General features: G+C 38.4%; 1 pseudogene; it reads right to left on the bottom strand.

Annotated features, from left to right (window-relative positions):
• Nucleotides 1-1,227: 1,227 nt before the first annotated feature.
• Nucleotides 1,228-7,500, bottom strand: part of LOC137967433 (uncharacterized) — a 15,745-nt pseudogene continuing 9,472 nt past the window's right edge.

Genomic DNA, 7,500 nt, shown 5'->3' with positions numbered 1-7,500 from the left:
ATACCGGTGCAATGCTCTAAAAACTGAGCCATGAAGCCACTCAATTGTCCATAAGAAGCAATCAATTAAATTGTTCAGAAAAATGCGAGGATCAATTATATATGTCTTTCGTCTTTCGTTTTTTCCCGACCTCAACTTGAATTTCCCGGGAGTGCGAAAAAATACTGAAACGGACCGTGTTTCCATGGTAACGGTCCGTACTGCAAATCCCCACCAAACACCAGCGAATCAGAGTGTTCCATTTAGCCTGAGAATTTTTTGTCATGTAATGAAAACGAGGTAAAATAGTTTTTCAGTAATACAGCATTATCGTGAAGTTGAAAACCCAAAGAGTTCATAAAACGAATCACTCGTTGAACATTAACAAAACGAAATATCGGTAAAACGAATACAGTAAAAGAAATACAATCAAAATAAAAAGTATAATTACATTGTATACTAACTGAACTACGAATTGAATATATTTGTGTGAACTACTTAAGCAATAATGAATGACATTATATTAATCTTCTTTACATTTTAACGAAATCTACTGAGAAAATGGAGTTTCTGTGTTAATTAGTAGTAATGTTGTTTGTGATGTCAAGTTCCATGAATTAAAGAATGAATCTATTTAGTCGGTTTCATGATCATAGTGGTATTATGGGTAATTTGGGCAAAGCGAAATCACATACCATACATGGACCCAAGACCCAACGTTTCAGCAGCTAGGGAATACCCTACGCACCGCCCATGAAAGTAAGTAATGAGCTGAAGATGCCGTGCTGGTCGGTCCTTTTTTCAATATTTCATTTCTCATATATTTTAAACTCCTACAATGAAATCATCCTCAGCAGGGAAGTGGATGACCAAAGCAGCTTTCAACGCACCAGCAACCATCAAGCCGAATGAGTCCCAACTTTTTGAAAGAGAAAAGAGTAGTTGTCTTCTAAAAATTTCTTGCAACCTGTTACTTGAAAAGCATACAATTTCAACTTATTGCCATTTTGATGGCTTCATAGCAATGCTTATCATAACTACGTTTCCTGGGTGACGGTTACTGTTTGTTAAAAGCTGTGGTTTTGTCGGTAGGAGAAATCCCGCTCTCTATGAGTACAACAAACTTTCTCACTTCACCCAGATCAACCGAGAAGCGGCCACGATGCTGTCCCGTTGTGCAGCGCATGCCACTTATCTCTGCGAGTTCTGTGCTACATATTGGACCCTGAAAAACCCCTTTGAATCCTTTCAGCTCCCAGGAATCATTAAGGCTCTGTTTTGATCTTTATAAGGATATGCAGTTGTTGTTTTGTGTGCTTGGTTGTTAGAACTATTGCCCCGACAAGAATAATCTGGAGCCTGCCTTTCATGTTGAAGTGTGTCGTCTACGAAAGAGCCGCGAGCGTCCGTGAGGCCTCCAACAGATCGTCTTCGACTGCAAAAAAATGGCAATGATAACATGTCAGTAATTGCATCAACTGAAGTTTCTAAATGTAACATTTATATGTTACAAATTGGAATATATTTCGAGAGCAAGTCCATAACTTGTTTCCGCCAATCAATCTCTTGGCTCAATTGGTCGAGCATTCGAATACTGTGCGGGAAGTCGCGGGATCAGAATTGAGGCTGGACTAGTCCTGACTTTGTAATAACAATGATCTGTAATTCTCTAGACTCTCTAGTCTTCTGGGATAACGACGATAAACCGTAGGCCCCGTCTCACAACCCTTCAATGGGGAATTTAAGAACTACGACGGCGACGGTTGACGAAAACGTCACCTCAAAATATAATTCGGCTCTATCATAAGTCTTTCGCGATTATTCAGTCTCGTTCACGTCCTACAATGTGGGTGAAGTATCCTGGTACGAGTGGTTTTAGAGTGAATATAGAGAATGAAGGATTCTCTGTTGCATGCTTACGTTGTCGTCAAAATCTCAAATCTGGTGATTTCACGTCGTCGTTATGCAGAGGACCGCTAAGATACTTGCCACAAAATCCGTGACGTGCAGCACGATTATTTATACTCTTTTAACCAATGATATTACTGCTTTGTGGCAATGACGTAATCGTAGCCGTCGTCGTTTCATAAAATCCCTAATGTTGGTAACCCTTTGGGATGTTAAAGAATTAATCTGCACACTATTCGCAAATTGTAATGTATGGAGTTCCCGGAGTTGTGATCCGTCATCTGTGGTATATCATGGTTGGGAGAGTAAACGACCGGAAGTCGATCTTTGTCGATCTGTGATCTCCGTGTTGTTGACTCTCCACCCGCATTGTCCCTGAATGCATAAATAATAAATATATAAATATATTAAATAAATAAATAAATAAATAAATAATAATAATAATAATAATAGCAATAATAATAATAATAATCATCATCATCATCATAATCATCATCATTATCATCATTAAATGCTGCCAATAGAGTGCACATATTAGTGGCATGGTGGCGAGGGAGTGTAATCGCCATTCATGCGCTTTTCATAAATTTGTTTTGGTTTCGATTTCGAGTTATAGCTAATGCGATATTTGATATTGATTTTGCTCCAGCAGGCTTTCAGGTACGCAACTCAATGAAATTAATATTTGATTTTCCAGTTTGACCAGAAATAAATTACTGTAGTTGAAACTCTGTGAAGACGTCATTGTGTACTCCCATGCATTCCTTTTTCACGTGTATTGAAAAAGGAAATAGTTGGAGAGAATTAAAAGAAAAAAAAGAAGATGTATCTCTGTTAATGGAAGGCAACTGTAAAAACTATTTCACACAAACGTAAATTTTTCTCAGTTAGTGAATCTGTAATTATTTCACCTGTAACAGTTCTTCCTTTAGTTAATTCTCATCGGTATTTTAAGCTGACTTTCCATATATTGTAATTATTTTTATGGTACTAATAGTTAACACCTATGTATACTTAACAAGGTGTCTTCAATTAACTAATGGCTTAGCAAAATACGGCACGACCGTCTGCTCGCTCTCTCACTCTCTCACACATTCATTCATTCATTCATTCATTCATTCATTCATTCATTCATTCATTCGCAGCCCCACTCGTTCATTTATTTTCGGTACTGCAGCTTAACATACTGCAGTAATATTCGCGGGCGTGCACTGTTACATACCGTTCCGGCTGTTTGTAGCGGGTGTTCTCGTAATATTGTTCAAACTCCAGGAAGATGTTCTTCAGATACGATGGAACGTTCAGTGAACCATCCGAAGCAATGTTCATGTAGCAAGGTCGATGGCTTGAGATGGGAACATCGACGTCATTATAAGGTGTCTCGTATCCATGGCTACATGTGAATGTTAACAATTCTGTCAAGCCAATCAGGTGACGAAACTGCGTAAGGTTTGACATCTCGATTTAAGCCTAAGAGAGATATACTGAAAAGGTTTCATTTCATCGAGAGCAAAAAGCGATATTTTTTTCTGAATAAAAAAAAACGTTTTGTGGAAAGTTTAGATCAATTCCGACGTTTAGAAGTACGCGAAAAGGTCTCTCTGACCACCAGGTATTACACAACATCGCATCTTCATCAAGTTTTTTCGGTTTTGCTCGGATTTTTTTTTTCTGTCGTATTTCGTACTTCCAAACTTTTGGAGTTTAAGGAATTTGATAAAACAATTATTCCATTGGCGCTTGCTGGATATGAGACTGGTTATAGCCAACTTGGCGCTACGCGCCTCCTTGGCTATTTATAATCTCATATCCAACGCGCGCCCTTGGAAAAATTGTTAGTTATACTCTGGATAGTTAATTATGCTCTTGTGGATAACGTTGTCCTGTCTTTTAACGACTGGGGCCTGATACTGAGATACAGGCTCTAAATTTTACTAACTAGAGGCTTGTGTGAAGTACACATTGGGTTGCTTGCTAACATAAAACGATATTTGAAACCTGAATAAATTACCAGGACAACCGAAAATACTGCCTACTCGTGGCAAAGAAATTTATATACTTTCGATTACTTCTATCTTCAGCGCGGGGTTACAAAGTACTCAATGATACCCTAAACTGTGCAAAAAAGCTACGTGACATTCACTGTTCCTTCTGTCCCTCTGAATCAGAATCACTGTACAATTTTCTTTGTCCTTATCTGTTTGAATTTTTGCCTCGAAGTTACAATAAAGAAGACGTACAACTGGCCTTGCAAGGTATTATTGTGGTTGATCATTGGAAAGGCTATATGTAGGTCTGTTGAGCGAACTAAACACCTCCAAATATAGATGGCTTTCAAAATACGATTTTGGCGAAATATGAGACAGAATAACACATAAGATTATGAATGAAAACACAGGTCAGTGGTCATCGCTTTACCAATACAGTAAGAATCCTAAACATTCATTAAAGCTAACCTTAGGCCTGGCATTGGTAAAATAAACGGTTAGGGTTGTTTCTGTATTGGTAAAACAATGGACCTATGACCTGTGTTTTGTACCTTCCCTGAATGAACTCACCATTTCCATCATTGTTCTCTCCTCGTTTTCTTTTGTTTCTTATCAACAAAATAAATAACAAAACCGCTGCAAGGACAGTTATCCCGGACAAACTGGCAGCTATGACTGTTCCTGCAATTGAAAGCAATTGCCATTCACCCTATTTTGAGTTAACAGTTAAAATGTTCGACGCTAATTGTTTATTTTTGAAGAAGGACGCAGTAATAACATACGTATGGCTTTTTTATGAAGTCAACTTTGTGTAACGACAAAATATAAAAGGAGTCGATTTCTCGTCAAAATTGAGTCCTTCATTGATAAAAGAAAGTACGTAAATCATGAAGTAAATAATTAAACGTAACACTTTTCTTCAGTGGAGTCTGACGTCCCAACCACGTGAATAAAAAGCCGAGACCATACGATACTCTTTAATTCTTTTCAATAAAGGCCTGTTTTGCAGACGATGGAACCTCGCGATCACGAACTTCAGCAATGGAAATCGAATCTTGATACTCATATGCAAAAACTTAGATCAATTTACCTGTTGCACCATTTGTCTTGGAGAACACGGTCGGCTGAGATGAATCTGGAAATTTATGCATATAATTTGTTATCTTCCTAGCAAACACAAAGACGACAACCCTCCAAAAGCAAATAATAACATAGCTCATATACAATTTTTTATCGTAACGAGCTTGGAAGATAGTCTGAACGTTGGGAGTTGACTTATCATATAATATAGTTTTATTCTTAAAAAAAGAAAAGAATTCTAAATCATTGCTTGATTTCACATACCGGTATTTCCAATCTGGTCAAAGAACTGTGTGCTTTTTTTCTTAGACGTCTATAAAATACTTGTAAAAAACTCTAAAATTAATAAAATACACGGAAACATTTCTCCAATCTGATTGGCTAAGATTAACGCAGGTTTCAGGTAACACAGTGCAAAAGAGGTGACGATTTGTCAATTTTCAAAGAAACTCACACATAGCCAAACAAATGCGAGCCCTAGAGACCTCAAAATTTGGATGAGTGATTCGTGACACGCAATACGCGTTTGTTGGTTCTGCATAATTGTTAGGGACAGCACACTTACATTGTTAATAATATACACGTAAAACCTTCCCCTTTCTGATTGGCTAAGAAACAAATCCAGTTTCAAGGTAACACAGGACAGAAAACAGGCAACTCAGTGCAAACATTCTGTTTGGTCAATGATCAAAGAAAGTCTCGGATAATCAATCAAACGTGAACCCTAGATGGAACAGTTTTTGCGTGATTCGCGTGCACTTCTTCTGATCAATTACGATAATCTCATCTCAAATTGAAATTTTTTATGCATATTATTCATAAGTAATCACATGCTTTTTCCTGTGCAGTTTCGAATTTATACGAAGTACTCGTAACGTTTTTCAACGACTACAAATCGCCACTCAATTGCACGCGTGCAATTTGGAATTAATAGCGCGCTTGTAAGTTTTTTTCAATGTCAACAGATCAGTTACTCGCCCAACGGGCTTGTGCAATTTTTTTCACCTTTATCACTCGACGGCCATTTTGGAGTCCGTGGGGAATAAAGGCTTTGTCTTTGCATTGCCTTTGCACGTCTAGCCTCACACTGAATGAGAGATTAGACGTGCAAAATCTTTTGTTTGGACATTAAGTGATATGGGTCTATTGGTCTTTGAAAAATTTACCCTTGCATATTGCTTCCAAATTGCATTTGAACTAATGCGATTACTTGTACTAGAGCGAGTTTCAATCGAGTGTCGTAAAACCAAAACCAAAGTAATTACTTTGGCCAATCAAAGAGGACGGAGACAGTAAACCAATCAAAACTCGAAGTTATTAGACGTAGCGGACCCAAGCGCGGTAAAATGTGCACGCGCGAGCCACGATTGGTTTCGGTTTCACTTCTGATTAATTGACAAATTGGCGCGAGAACTTTGAACCAATCACTAAGTGAAATAATGCAAAACCAAAGCAATTCGCTAATTACTTTCGATACTCAATTGAAAACCTCTCTAATATACAATTTCTTTCCTCGACACATTTCAATATGGCTAGCAAGTAACGGACACTCAACACGCTCAGTTCACCAACGGAGAACGCCTCCTCGTGTTTACAGGTACAAAAGCATAGACACCATGACCTGTACGTCCAGATTAAAAGCTCTAATTCTTTAGGATCTGATCAGTTAAACTCTTCATTTTGTGTCAGCAACTCGTATACAGTATATCAACGTGCGGAGACAATTTGCCAGAATCAAAATGCTAGTTCCCTGCCAGATGCCTAATTTCCAGCTAGCGACCTGTCCTTGTTAATTGATATTTTGAGATTAGGCGACTCGAAAAATTCGACGTTGACTCAGAACGATTCCCGTTTGACCTTCCCAACGGGGAAAGCACCCTTGGCTATCCCTCAAACGGAGATTTCCTTTTTTATTCAACTTTTACGACGTACATTCTACTTCAAAGAAACAAACATTTTAAACATGCAGAGAAGATTCAGAATACGCGACGCAAAGAGTCGACCCCTGATCGATGGCTTCTAATTACAGTTTCGGATATCCACTAGACTAACCGTATAAAAGATGCTGAGAAATCAAATCTAAGAGTATTAACAAAGTGGAACCCAGCAAAACAACTGAAAGCTAACCGTTTTCAATGTGGTTTTTAGGCCTGAATACTGTAGATCAGCGCGGATTAGCTCAGAAACGCTATTTCTTGTCGAACTAAAGCTCTAATTCTGCCTGTTTTCATTTTTCTTACAGCGGTAAGCTTGTAAAATTAAGATGGTATATTGCGTTGTGTAATTGTTACGAACCCCCTTTTGAGGGATGGCTAAGCGTGCTTTCTAATCGGTCACGTGATGATAACACGCATGTCACGACTAACCGTTTACAAACTTGCTGTGTTATCTCGCTTTTAATCTTCTCCCCAGAGCCCTCATAACCTAATCTAGCGGAAAAGGTAGATGTCTTGACCGAAAGGGTCGCAGACACTGGAAACTGGATTGTCTCGTGCTCAGTTTTAGTCAGCGGATCAGTAATTCTAACGGGCAATGCACGGAAAAA

The sequence above is a fragment of the Montipora foliosa genome, chromosome 1 (genome assembly GCF_036669935.1).
Source record: "Montipora foliosa isolate CH-2021 chromosome 1, ASM3666993v2, whole genome shotgun sequence".
Taxonomy (NCBI): domain Eukaryota; kingdom Metazoa; phylum Cnidaria; class Anthozoa; order Scleractinia; family Acroporidae; genus Montipora; species Montipora foliosa.
The sequence above is the reverse complement of the archived record's forward strand: the minus strand, read 5'-3'. Positions and strand labels throughout refer to the sequence as shown.